General features: G+C 41.3%; 1 long non-coding RNA gene across 1 annotated transcript in view; it reads left to right on the top strand.

Annotated features, from left to right (window-relative positions):
* Positions 1–13946, top strand: part of LOC142174691 (uncharacterized) — a 48957-nt gene that overhangs the window by 2015 nt on the left and 32996 nt on the right. The window contains exon 2 of the long non-coding RNA XR_012703723.1: positions 1921–1988. This is a non-coding gene — a long non-coding RNA (uncharacterized LOC142174691). The remainder of the gene's footprint in view (positions 1–1920; positions 1989–13946) is intronic.

Below are 13946 nucleotides of genomic sequence, written 5' to 3'. Positions count from 1 at the left end.
ACACCTAGGTTTTAAACCTAGAGTAACATGGCCTCATACCAGATCCCTAGTAGGAACGCTTGTTTGCATCACGTGCATTTGACTTTGGGTACTCAACATAGTGGTTGGGTCCGTCTAGGACATGTGTACCCAAATTGAAAAGACCATCCTGATGCATATTACGTGCTACTAGCGTATTTTTTTTTTGGCCTTGTATGTTGACTGGCTTCTAGAATAGGGAAAGAAATCAAATAAAAAGAAAAAGAAAAAAAGGGAAATCAAAAAACCAAGAGTGAGAGGTAGATATTTGAAAATTTCCGAAACTCCGCCAAAATTTTGAAAAAAAAAAAGAGAAAGAAAATAAGCCGATGTTTTCAAAAATTCATATTTTCCTCTGGTCCGTCAAAGCTGGACGAACTACGCGAGTTTGATTCTGTAACGACCTAACCGGTCATTTCATGAGCTACCACTCTGTTTCCCCCATTTCTGCTTCTTTATGTCTTGTTTAGCTGTATTATGTGGTATCGGGTTAGTTGGTTCGAGTTCGGAGTGGTTTTGTAGAGGAATGAGACACTTAGTCTCTTTTGAGTAAGCTTAAGTTGGAAAAGCCAACCGGATGTTGACTTATGGGTAGAAGGTCTCGGATGTGAATTCTGATGGTTCATATAGCTTCGTTAGGTGATTTGGGACTTAGGAGCGTGATCGGAATGTGTTTTGGAGGTCTGTGGAAGATTTAGGCTTGAATTAGCGAAATTGAAAATTTGGCATTTTTTCGGTCGGCAGTGGAAATTTTGATATAGGGTTCAGAATGGAATTCCAAAAATTGGAGTAGGTCTGTTGTGTCATTTGGGACGTGTGTGCAAAATTTTAGGTCATTCGGATGAGGTTGGTAGACTTTTATCGGTTGCGGGATTCGAAAGATTTGGAATTCTTAAGCTTGAATCCGAGGGTGATATGATGTTTTGACATTGTTTTGAGTGTTTCGAAGGTTGGAACAAGTTTGAATGATGTTATGGGATGTGTTGACATCCTTGGTTGAGGTCCCAAGGGCCTCATGTGAGTTTCGGGTGGTTAACGGACCAATTGTTGGTTTTGGAGAGTTGCAGATTTTGCTGGTTTTTGTTGCATAAGAATTTGTTCTTCGCATTCGCGAAGATTGTCCCGCGTTCGCGAAGAAGAGCTGGGTCTAGGGGATAAAATTCTCTTCGCGTTCGCGAGTCAAAGGACGCATTCACATAGGTTTGGATTCCAGTGAATGACGAACGCGTGAGAGGAGTCGCATTCGTGTAGGGTAAATTGGAGCAGCTGGGACCCCAAGAGTTTGTGCATTGCGTTCGCGTAGGTAGGGTCGCATTTGCGAAGGCTTGGGCAGCTGAAGCTTTGCGTTCTCTTGAAGGAAGTCGCGTTCGCGAAAGAGGAATAATTGGGCAGTGATTTTTGTGCTTCACGAACGCGAGGCTTTGATCGCGTTCGCGAAGATGGAAGCGTTTGGGCAGAATCTTTAAGTTCAGAAATGAGGGTTTAGTTCATATTTTCAAAAACTCATTAGAGAGCCCGGGAGAAAGGTGAATTTAGATAGGATTTTCAGAGAAGTGATTGAGGTAAGTGTTCTTCACTTGTTTTGGGCTAAATTCCATAATTATGCCTTGAATCTTATCATTTAATTTGAGAATTTGGGGTAAAATTGGGGAAAATGGAAGAAAAATTGGAGAATGGATTTTTGGGATTTGGATGACCTTTTGACGTCGTATTTTGATGAATTTGATATAAGTAGGCTTGTGAGCTAATGGGTTTTCCAGTTTTGTGATTTTTATTGTATTCCGAGACGTGGGCCCGGGGGTAGGGTTAGGCCAATTTCGGGATTTTGAGTTAAATTGATAATTTTCGTATGGGTTTCATTCCTTTAGCGTATATTGATGATGATATACTGATTTTGGTTAGATTCGAAGCATTTGGAGGCCAAATCGAGAGGCAAGGGCGTCGCGGGTTAGAGTTTGGCTTGGCTTGAGGTAAGTAACGCTTCCAAACTTGGTTCTGAGGATTCGAAACCCCGAACTATGTATTCTATGATTGCTATTGAAGTGACGCAAATGCCAAGTGACGGGCGTGTGGGCGTGCACCGTGAGAATTGCGGCCTGGATCATTCCGTGGCACCACTTAGTAACTCTTTCTTGTTGATATCCGTGTTTCTATCGTGTGACTAAGTAAATGTGTTGTGAAACCATGCTAGATATCCTGTTAGGGCTTCACACCGATACTGTTGAGACACGAGAGGTCGTTTCGTGTTGTCATATCATTATCTTCATTGATATTCTATACTTTGTCATGTTCATGCATTATATATCATGTCTCAGTATTGATTATTGTTATTTGGCACATCATATCATTGTTCGGGCTAGTATCATGACATCGTGAGCCTGTGTGTGTGAGACTGGAGAGTGACGACTGAGTGAGGCCAAGAGCCTGGTTGTGAGTGATAGTATATGGGATCGGGCTGCACGCCGCAGTGGTTATGTTGATGATTATGATAGCACTTGGGCTGTAGGAGCCCCTCTGGAGTCTGTAACACACCCCTAGTGAGCGTAGTTGATGATATTAAGGGATGGATCTTCCCTAGACATGGATCTTGTCCGAAGTATTTAAACCTGGAGATGGATCTTCTCCACAAGGCTAGAATAGCCTTCCTCGATACTAGATGACTGCGATCAGTGATATATATATTCCGAGATGGATCTTCCCTGGACAGACGGCCATATACAGTACCGAGTGGTTGAGCACTTGTGAGTGGAGGTACATGAAACATTGATCATGCTATCTGTGCATTAGTACATAGAGATTTCCTGAGCCTTATACTCCGTACCGTTTAGGCTGCATTTATTTACTGTTGAGTTTTTACTTGAACTGCAAGCATGTCTACTTTTCTGTACAGTTTAATGATATTTCCTGTTGAGGTTTGGTTTGTCACTACCTGTCAGTCCATAGCTTGGACTTGTTACTTACTGAGTTGGTGTGCTCACGTTACCCCCTGCGCCTTGTGTGCAGATCCAGGTATCTCGGGCCACGGTAGCAGTTGCTGATCATTTCAGTGGTGGAATTTTTCCTTAGATATAGCAACGTAGTTGCTTGGCGATCGCAGTCCCGCCTTCTCCTTCCTTATCTTCTTCTTAGTGTATTTGTTGGCTATTCTCAGACTATATAGTCTTGTTTATTTCGAACAGTTGTAGTATTTTGCTCATGACTTAGTGACACCCGAGGTCGGGCTGGTATTTTCCGTATTGTTTTGATTTTACTTTATATCTTTTATCGAATTTCTGTCAAAAACATGATTTTAGTTAAGTATTAAATGAAATCTAGAGTATTTGGAAGTAAGTTGGCCGGCCTAGTTTCACGATAGGCGCCTGTCACTACCCAAAATCTAACTATGTCGTGATGGTGCCTATCATGATACTAGGCAAGACACTTATTTCCAAATACTCCATTTTTCACATAAAACAACTTAAGAAAATCATAATTTTAACAGAAATTCAATAAGATAAAAGTAGAAATCAAAATCCAGTGGAAAGAAACACAATCCCGACCTCGGGTGTCACTAAGTCATGAGCTAAAACTACTACATCTGTTCGAAATAACATGACCAACACGGTCTGAGAATATCCAAATAAATATACTAAAGGAAGATAGGGAAAGGAGAAGGCAAAACTGTGGTCGCCAAGCAGCTACCCGAAATCTCCCCAGAAAGTCTCCAACTGGTGTGATCAACAGCCGCTGTCGTGCCCCGAGATACCTGGATCTGCACACAGAGGTGCAGGGGGTAACGTGAGTACACCAACTCCGTAAGTAACAAGTCCAAACTATGGACTGACGGTAGTGACGGACCAAACCTCAACAGGTTGCAACAGTTAATTGTACGAAAAAGTAGACATGCTTACAGTTCATTCAGTTTCTCAGCAGTAATTAAACACAATATGAATGATACAGAGTATGAAGCTCAGGAACCTCTAAGTACCAATGCACAGATACCATGATCAATATTATTTATAATACGTCCACTCACAGTGCTCAACCACTCGGTACTGTATATGGCCCATTCGGCCCAGGGAAGATCCATCCCGAAATATATATACATCATAGACTATAAGTCATCCAGTACCGAGGAAACATTAAATTTAACATGTGATTGGAGGAATAAGTACATCAACTACTTGAGGCATGGGAAGCTCCCCGAGGACCCAAAAGAGTCAAGAACACTTCAAGCCAAAGCAGCTCGATTCTCACTCGATGAAAATGGAACGTTGTACGAAAGAACCTTCGACTGACCACTAGCAGTGTACTTGGGACCCGGGGACACCGATTATGTATTATGCGAAATCCACGAGGGTACTTGTGGAACTATTATGGTGCAGACTCTCTGGTTCGCAAGGTGATAAGAGTAGGGTATTATTGGGATAGCATGGAAAAGGATACCAAGAAGTTTGTTCGAAAGTGTGATAAATGCCAAAGATTTGCACCGATGCTCCATCAACCCAATGAAGTTCTATTCGGTCCTATACCAATGGCCATTCATGAAAAGGGGGATGGACATTGTCGTCCCCCTACCAATGGCGCCAAGTAAAGCTAGATTTATTTTGTTTATGACTGACTACTTCTCGAAGTAGGTTGAAGCGCAGGCCTTCGAGAAGGTAAGAGAAAAAGTAGTCATCGACTTCATATGGGACCACATTATATGTCGGTTCGGGATACCTACGAAATAGCATGTGACAATGGGAAACAATTCATCGGCAGTAAAGTAACAAAATTTCTTGAGGACCGTAAAATCAAAAGGATCCTATCAGCACCTTACCACCCAAGTGCAAATGGTCAGGCCGAGTCCTCTAACAAAACCATCATTCAAAACTTAAAAAAAGGGTAGATGATGCAAAGGGGAAATGGAGAGAAGTGTTTGCCGAAGTGCTACAGGCATATTGAACAACGTCGAATTCGAGCATGGGGGAGACCCCATTTTCTTTGGTATACGGATCCAAAGCATTGATCCCAATCGAAGTCGGGGAACCTAGCGTCAGGTTTCAGCATGCCACCGAGAGTTCAAATCACGAAGCTATGAACACTTCTCTCGAACTACTCGATGAAAAACGAGAGGTCGCGATAATTTGAATGGTCGTGCAAAAACAAAGGATCGAAAGGTATTACAATAGAAGGACGAACCTTCAATATTTCAAAGTCGGAGACTTAGTCCTGAAAAAAGTCACTTTTAACACTCGAGACCCAAACGAAGGGAAACTATGTCCTAATTGGGAAGGACCGTACCGTGTCCTCGGAGTCGTAGGGAAAGGATCCTACAAACTTAGCACAATGGAAGGCGAGCAACTACCAAACAATTCGAATGTATCGTTGCTCAAGCGATATTACTACTGAGGTATGACCTTCTCCCCTTTTCCTTTTGTATTTAAAACTAACTCCTTGCAGATGTTTAGTTGGAGATATCGAGGCACCTTTCAGCTCGAAGACCTTGGGTTTGAAAGCATGCGTTGCACTCTTTTTCCCTTAGATCGAGTTTTATCCCAAATGGGTTTTACTGGCAAGGTTTTTAATGAGGCAACACCATATGCTACCTAAGGAACATTCAACAAATATTCAAGGCTTCTTTTCAATCAACCTCGAATACTAGGGGCATCACCCCCGGAGGATATACTTTTGAGAAAGATACCTCACGCCTAAGAGGGCCTCGATAGGAGAACTTTGTAATGGGCCAAATGGTCAAATGAACCTTGTTTATATAGAATAGTCGAGCCCCACGACAAAACATGTACGCATGTATCAACTATTTAAAGAAGCATTCTGGTTATATCGAAAATACTTTGTATCTCAAAGAAGTTTGCTATAATACGAGCTCTACACTTGCAATCCTACGGGAAGTGGCTCAAGGGCCAAAGCACCCCGATGTATCTGGGGACTATCACTGACAGCCAATACATCTGAGTCATCGAAAATTCGGACTCATAAAACCTCAAAGAGGCACCCCCTTCGAGGCCAATATACTCGGAGACTAACTCTTCGAACAAGTTTGGAAAGTTTTTGGGGAAACAAGTCCAAGTGACAAACCCGAAGACTTCGGCCATACTAAAGACTACGGTCACATAAAGGCTACGACCAAAATAATGTGATTCGTAGACGTCTGACTTTCACAATAAAATTAAAGGACTTCAAATATTAAAAAATTGGTTAAGTCAGGCTACCCTCGGCAAAAGCAAAATATAAGGGGCTTCGATAAATTCGGCCCCCAAAAAATCTAAGGGCTTCAATAAATTCAGCCCTCGAATAATCCAAACGCTTCGATAACACCAGCCTTCGAAAAGACCTTAAGAGGTATTCGATCATGCCTACACAAACGAAATGATTAATAAGGTTCCGATATGTCGAGCCTTCGGAAAACCCAACGGGTACAAAAACACATGCTAAGGCATAAATAAAATGTCACTAAGTCTTTTAGCCGAAATGAGGGAAAACATTTATAGCCATTTTAGAGGCCGAATTGGCCCCACCTAAAGAGCCTAAGGACCGACCTAAAAGTGCCTAAGGTCCAACCTAAAAGACCTTAAGGGCCAATATTTAAAGATCTTTAAGGCCGAAACATACTATGCTCGAAGACTTTACCCAGATCGGACTCAAAAGTCTCGAGCTAAAACTTAGCTTGAAGATCAAACCTTAAGTGGTAGCCTATTATCAATTGTTGATCAAAATACAAAGATTTGAGGGTCTACTCTACCCCGAATTTGATTCAACACTCAGAGGTTAGAGCATAAAAATTTTAACAAATGCTGAAGAAAAATTAAGGGCAAACGATCAAGGAATCTTCTTTTTATATATACAAAAAGATATTACACGGGGGTCCTACAAAGCAAAAAATTACAAAAAGATAGAAAAAATTCTTCCTACTCCAGAGGGACATTCCCCCCCCCCCGACCTGTCATTTCCCCGAGACCAGCCTCTTCTCCGGGGGTAACTTCTTCGGTAGCCCCCTCCCTGTCATCATCTTCGGCGTCATCATCGTCATCAGAGGAAATGACTATGGAATCAACCTCATCTACCTTAGCTTGCTTTATCTCCTCGGAAAGATCAAAGCCCTTAGCATGAATCTCCTCAATGGTCTCCCTTCGAGATCAATGTCGGACATAGTCATTGCTTTTTTTTTTCTCAATTTGAAGCCTCCCTCAACTCCATCTGAGCATCGGTAGCATCTTTCGAATAGATGGCCACCGTCCTGTCGGCCTTGGCCTGTATTACGCTGGCTTCGGCCTTGACTTCCACCACTTTGGCCTTGACTTCCACCACTTCAGCCTTGACCTTCGCAAGACCAGCCTCGAGCTCAGCTATTCTGCTAGCTTGAACCAAGTTGCTCCCTTGAGCGTTTCGAAGTTGAACCTCGAGGGCTGATACCCTCACCAACGCATCATTTTTAGCCACAACGAGGGCGTCTATCTTTTTTTTTCTATTCATTCCATTCGGCTCGAATTTGATCGACCTCGCCCCGGAGTTGTCCGATCATATCTAGCTTTTACTGTAGCTGAGACATTGAAGTATTAGTGATGGGAGAGGTAGCCTGTATTTTTTCAGAACAGAGGTTACTTGCTTTTCTAACTCACTCTCGTATTCACGAGTTTTGGTCAGCTCCGACCGGAGATGTTTCAGTTCTTCCTCCTTTTTGTCAAGGAGAATCCTAAGTGTTTTATCCTCATTCGAAGCCCTACACAATTCGACTTCACAATGGCACAATTTGGTCTTCAATTTGTCAAAGGCCTACACAAAAGAAAGGAATGATTAATTAGACAAAAGTAGAAAAGTATGGCATTGGAGAAATATCAGGGTGGCTAAAAACATACAATTAAACAAAGACGTTGAGCCTCCTCGAAGATTGAACCTGCATCCACTGGGTCGGCATCATCGACCCCTTCTTCACTCAGGACCCCGCATGTCATGACCCTAAAACCGACCTTGTCATGATGGCGCCTATCGTGAAACTAGGTCAGGCGACACAACTCCCGAATTAATCCTTTAATAAAAAAAGTCATTTTAAGCCTTTAACTAATCACATATCTCAAAATGTAAGTCTAAGTGAACAGTGTAGAATAAATACACAAGCCTAAAATCGGGGTGTCACAAGTCACGGGCATCTACTAAAGTTCGAATACAACGAAGAGTCTGAAAATAAATTATAACAGGCTAAGGAAGATAAGAGGTAGAAGTAGGGATGCGAACGCCGGGAAGCTACCTTGGTAACTCCAATGACTATGCCACTGAGCAATCAACACCCGCTACCGGGTTCAGAAATGCCTGAATCTACACACAAAGTGCAGGGAGTAATGTGAGTACGCCAACTCAGTAAGTAATGAAGCTAAATGAAAGCTGAGCAGTAAGAAAATACATAAACCATGTCACAATACTACAACAAATGCAGGACATTTCCAACACAGTACAGAAATTATTTACTTCGTAAATCATGCTCAGTTTCGGTAAAACCTTTTAAAACAATTTTAAATAGTTTCAACAAGTGATAAAACAATGAATAGACATGGTAGAAACGTAAACAATTCCTCGGGCAAAACATGTACCATAAACTGCCCGTCGGGCATAATATCAACAGAACCAGCCTCTTAGGTTACCTCACAATCACTCATAATTAGCCCTTCAAGCATAACATAAATCAAGAATCGCCCCTCGGGCAAAACATCGATCAAGAACAGCCCCTCGGGAAACAATATGAAACAACAACAACCCCTCAGGCTACAACATATCACTCACACTGGGTACCCGCGCTCACTGGGGGTGTACAAACTCCGGGAGGGGCTCCTTAAAGCCCAAGTGCAATAACAAGCCATCTCGTGGCATAATCAAACAGGCACTCGGCCTTATAACATGAATCAGTACCACACTACTGCGGTGCGCAGCCCGATCCCATAATACCCTCACAACACAGGCCATCAACCTCACTCAGTCAGAAATCACTCAAAGCCACTCGGGCATAGTAAAACATGATGCTCATTCCAAAATATCATTTAAAATGTTAAAACAGAGTAAATGTGGCTGAGTTATGAAAACAGTAGAATACAAGATGACTGAGTACAAATATGATGTCAAAATAGTAAGGAATAATAGTGAAAATCCCCTCAGGGTCCAAAACAATTGGCATGAGGCTCAAATATGGCATTCAACCCAAAACATGATAATACTTTCCAAACACAATTATAGCAAACAGGTTTCAGTCAAATACGCAGTTGAATAGTCATACGGGGATGGACTAAGTTATAATCCCCAACGGTGCACGACCCCACACTTGTCATCTAGCGTGTGCGCCACCTCAAAGTAGCACAATGATGTGAAATCCGGGGTTTCATACCCTTAGGACAACATTTACAATCATTACTTATCTCAATCTGGTCCAAACTCTATCCCGCGATGCCTTTGCCTCTCGACTCGGCCTCCGGATGCTCCGAATCTAACCAAAAATAGATTCATACAATCAAAATATGCCAAGGGAACAAAGCCCATTCGAAAATAATCAATTTACACCAAGAATCCCGAAATTGGCCAAACCCGACCCCCGATCTCACGTCTCGAAATCTGATAAAAATCACATCACTAGAATCCTTATCCTCTCACGAGTCCATACATATCAAGAACATCAAAATCGGACCTCAAATGGCTCATCAAATCCCCAATTTACACTCTCCAATTCCAAGCCCTAATTCCCCAATTTTTGGCTTTAAATCTCACTAATATCATGTTTAAACAAGGAAGAATCAACATAGGATCGAGTTTTAGGTTCAATAATCTTACCTCAAAGAAGTCCTCTTGAAAAATCTATTGAAAATTACTTTATCCGAGCACTAAAATCGTCAAGAATGAATAAAAATGGCTAACTCCCGAATACAAACTTCTTTCCAGGAAAGTCGCATCTATGAAATGCGACTTGCTCATTATTTCCAGCCAAAACAAAAGACAGTACTAGTCTTCACTAAATCTGTCATAACGTTCTTTACAAATGTCGAAATGATGAATGGTTTAACTTTCTGGAAACTAGAATGCAATGTCTACAACTTTCATGTTTTGCAAATTTTCAGATTCCTTATGGATTTCGAGATATAAGTTTCCAAAGTAGCCTCCTCGCATCAGAAATTTCTGGGAAAAAATTCAAAACAGCTTTACCAGCCTTTATTCAATCGATCATAACTTTCTGTACAAAAATCCAAATGATTAATGGTTTAGCTTTCTGGAAACTAGAATGAAAGAACTACAACTGTAATGTTTTTCTAAATTATAGATTCCTTACAAATTTCTATATATAAGCTCCCGAAATAGGCTCTACGATTGCACAGTTGCTGTCCAAAGACGGCTTCTGCAGCAGAAAATTCCACCAAACTTTTTTTGTCCGAAATCCATTTCGTTAGCCTTCCGATATCCACCCGAGGCCCTCGGGACCTTAACCAATTATATCAACATCTCCCAAAATACAATACGAACTTAATCGAGGCTTCAAACCACATCAAACAATGCCGAAATTACGAATCGCGCATTGAATTGAAATATGAGTTTTCTAATCTTCCAACTTCTACATTTTGTGCGGAATCATTGATCAATCTGAAATGACTTCAAATTTTGCACACAAGTCATAAATAACATAACAAAGCTATGAAAATTTTCAGAACTGGATTCCGACCCCGATATCAAAAATTCAACCCTCGGGTCAAACTTCCAAACTTAAATTTCTTATTTTCGCCATTTTAAGCCTAATTTAGCTACGGACCTCGAAATAAATATCTAGACACGCTCCCAAGTCCAAAATCACCTAGCGTAGCTAATCAAATCATAAAAATCCAAATCTGAGATCGAATACTAAAAAGTCAAAACTTGGTCAAACCTTTCAAATTTAAAGCTTCAAGCTGAGAATTGTTCTTCCAAATCTATTCCAATTATCCTAAAAACCAAAACCGATGATTTACATAAGACATAATACATAATACGGGGCTAGTTATGCCCGTGAACTGGCGAGAGAAGTGCGAATGCTCAAAATGACCGATCGGGTCGTTACATCCTCCCCCACTTAAACATACGTTCGTCCTCGATTGTGCCCAGAGTTGTTCCGAAAACCATTAAATTACTGTGTAACCTTACCATGCACTTACCCGGGGGGAATCCCACGTCACCCTATCACATATAGGTCAGATAACACAATGTAACTGAAATTTCGCAATCCAACTGAGCCCATAAACCTTAGAACCACATTTCCACTTCTGAGATCACCTACAAGATTAGAATCTCACATCTACACTCTGAATAAGCCCGAACAAGCTGTACCTGCAACGTCAGATGCAATTACATGATATACCACATAACTCAAACACTCGTAGTGATAACTTCAAATCACATCAGTTGCTCAAAACAACTGAATACCGATAATAAAACTCTTATCAAATAAAACCTCATTCCAACACTTTCATATACTGCCAATGATGAATGAAACATGCTGGAAGTCATAACCATTCCTCAGATCAACCATTCATGAATTCACTTCTCCTTTGACAAGGACCATAGTAAATTTCTAAGCCGAATATTGATATTATCCTTCCAACATGCTGAAATCGAATCCGATAGTATTCATTCTAGATCCTAGTGACCTCATCTTATCCCATATGGCTACTCTAATGACATGACACATCGATAAAATTCTCAAGCCACAACCCGTGAACCAATAAGCACTAATCCAAATATACTCAAATCATGGAGAATAACTCAAATGAAAGAGTTGTACTGCAAGCTCACCAGTACCATCACAACACGATGCTAAAATTCCATCACACACCGTAGAACCAGAACACACGAATCCAACCCGAAGGATCATACCTCCACATAACTTCGTTGCAACGCGCGATCCTGTCCAAACACTGGTCCACATGAAACACCTCAAATAACCATGTCCAAAATCAACTACCACGCGCAATTTGATGTCTAGTACCAAAAGTGAATCACCATAAACACAGAGAGCAAATTACGCAATATCATACCAGTCCGAGAGAACACATCAAATGCGCCATCAATCCTGCAACACCCAAATACCCCGTCTCACTCAATTTCTGCTCTGAAGCCAAAATGGAACCGCACCATATGTGCATATAGCCAACAAATAATAACTCCATAATACAGAAGAGCAACTCATAGATCAATCTAGAACACGAATAAGCTCAACAATAATTGAATGACACATCTCTCAACAATAGCAGCTCGGAGTCAACAAATCCGACCCGGTGCAGAACACACATCCATGTTGGGCCTACCAATGAACCCAAAATCAATTGTGTTCCACAATAGATAAATTACTCTCCAAAAGTTAATAATGACTGAATCCTGGCAAATACTATCATCTGACTAGATTTGCCCACATCTTCACAGTCCACCCCTACGAAATAACCTATTTATGAGAATTCCCAGTTCCCAAATCCATGAAGCATACGAATCACCCCACCCGATCTCAACTCTACCGCTTGAATATCTAACACACCTCTCATACTCGAGCATTCCACAAGGATACTCCTATAATTCTTCTGTGCGACCAAGCAATCTTGAATATCAGCAGTCGATCCAACAAGAGAGTGTCACAATACCAAGGAAGTACCCTTAACTCAAACACATTGCCCTTTCTGAAAATGTATACCCTCATCAAACCACACCAATTAGTAACATCATTTACCTACTCATCTGAAACTGCCTGTGCTGCCTAAGTATTTATGACCTTCCTTTCAGAACTGACCTGTGACCTCACACATGTAGATCTCACCCTACACGACATACCGGATATTCCATACCATCCTATGACAAATATGAGAACTTCATAATCCATTCCAAGCCAAAAGCAAATACGTACTTCCATAGCCAAGAACTCTCCCATTTGATCCAATCTAGAAGAAAATTGTTGTACATCACATGCTCCTTAGGCTAGTAGAAAATATACATCTCTAACCGTGGTAAAAACCATCAAGAACTCTTCGAATCCTATTTGCACAAAACTAAACAATCGGGACTGAATTCCTCTAGCTCAACCAAGCTACGCAGGTCACCAAAAACCCAAGAGCATTGCCACGAGACACCTGTAAAAACTCATTACCTCATAAGCACCCAAAGAACTAATCATATCCCTTACCATGCCGATCTGACTTACTACCAAGTTGGCCTATTTATCCAAGTTCCTTCTGAATTACCTTCAAATTAATATTTTTCCTTGCCATAATACCGCAATCCTCGACCCAGACTCATCGCACGAGACCCAATCATAAAGCCACATCGTCCTACGGTTCATAAGCCGCTGACTACTCTCACAAATATCTCCAAAAGCACCACATTTGAAATACTTTCCCTGAAGAGAATTTCTGCAAATCTAAAGCCATTACCTTCATCTTCCTAATATTGATGTGTAGAATCCATAATGATATAGAAATACCACGAGTCTTGACACCCTTCAGTGCATACCTTAGTTTCTAGCCAAATATACAACCTGAAAATCTCCAATTATTACATGTAAAATCTTGAACCCACTAGAACCATTCTCGAGAGTCATTCACTCTACTCAAATCGCAATTAGACTAATCAAATGGATCGGATGACCTATGCTCCATTAGCACTCCGACACCGCAGAATGTAACCTCACCTTAATGCAACCAAGTAACTTCCTATTCTAAGCACTGTACATCCTTTACCAATAACAATTCAAGTCATTCCGTGATTCTCATACACCCATAAAGCATAACATAACCTTTATTGAAATTTCCTTTACTCGAGCCATCCTCGGCCGCAACCTCCGTAAGCCATAACTGATTCACCAGTACACCTCAAACTGGAACCAACATAGCACATAACCGTGCAATCATCAAATCAATAGCAGACTCCCCCACTTGGCTCGAAGTCATGGATCAAAACACACA

The sequence above is a fragment of the Nicotiana tabacum genome, chromosome 20, assembly GCF_000715075.1.
Source record: "Nicotiana tabacum cultivar K326 chromosome 20, ASM71507v2, whole genome shotgun sequence".
NCBI classification, from domain to species: domain Eukaryota; kingdom Viridiplantae; phylum Streptophyta; class Magnoliopsida; order Solanales; family Solanaceae; genus Nicotiana; species Nicotiana tabacum.
This window is presented reverse-complemented; position numbering and strand designations above follow the sequence as displayed.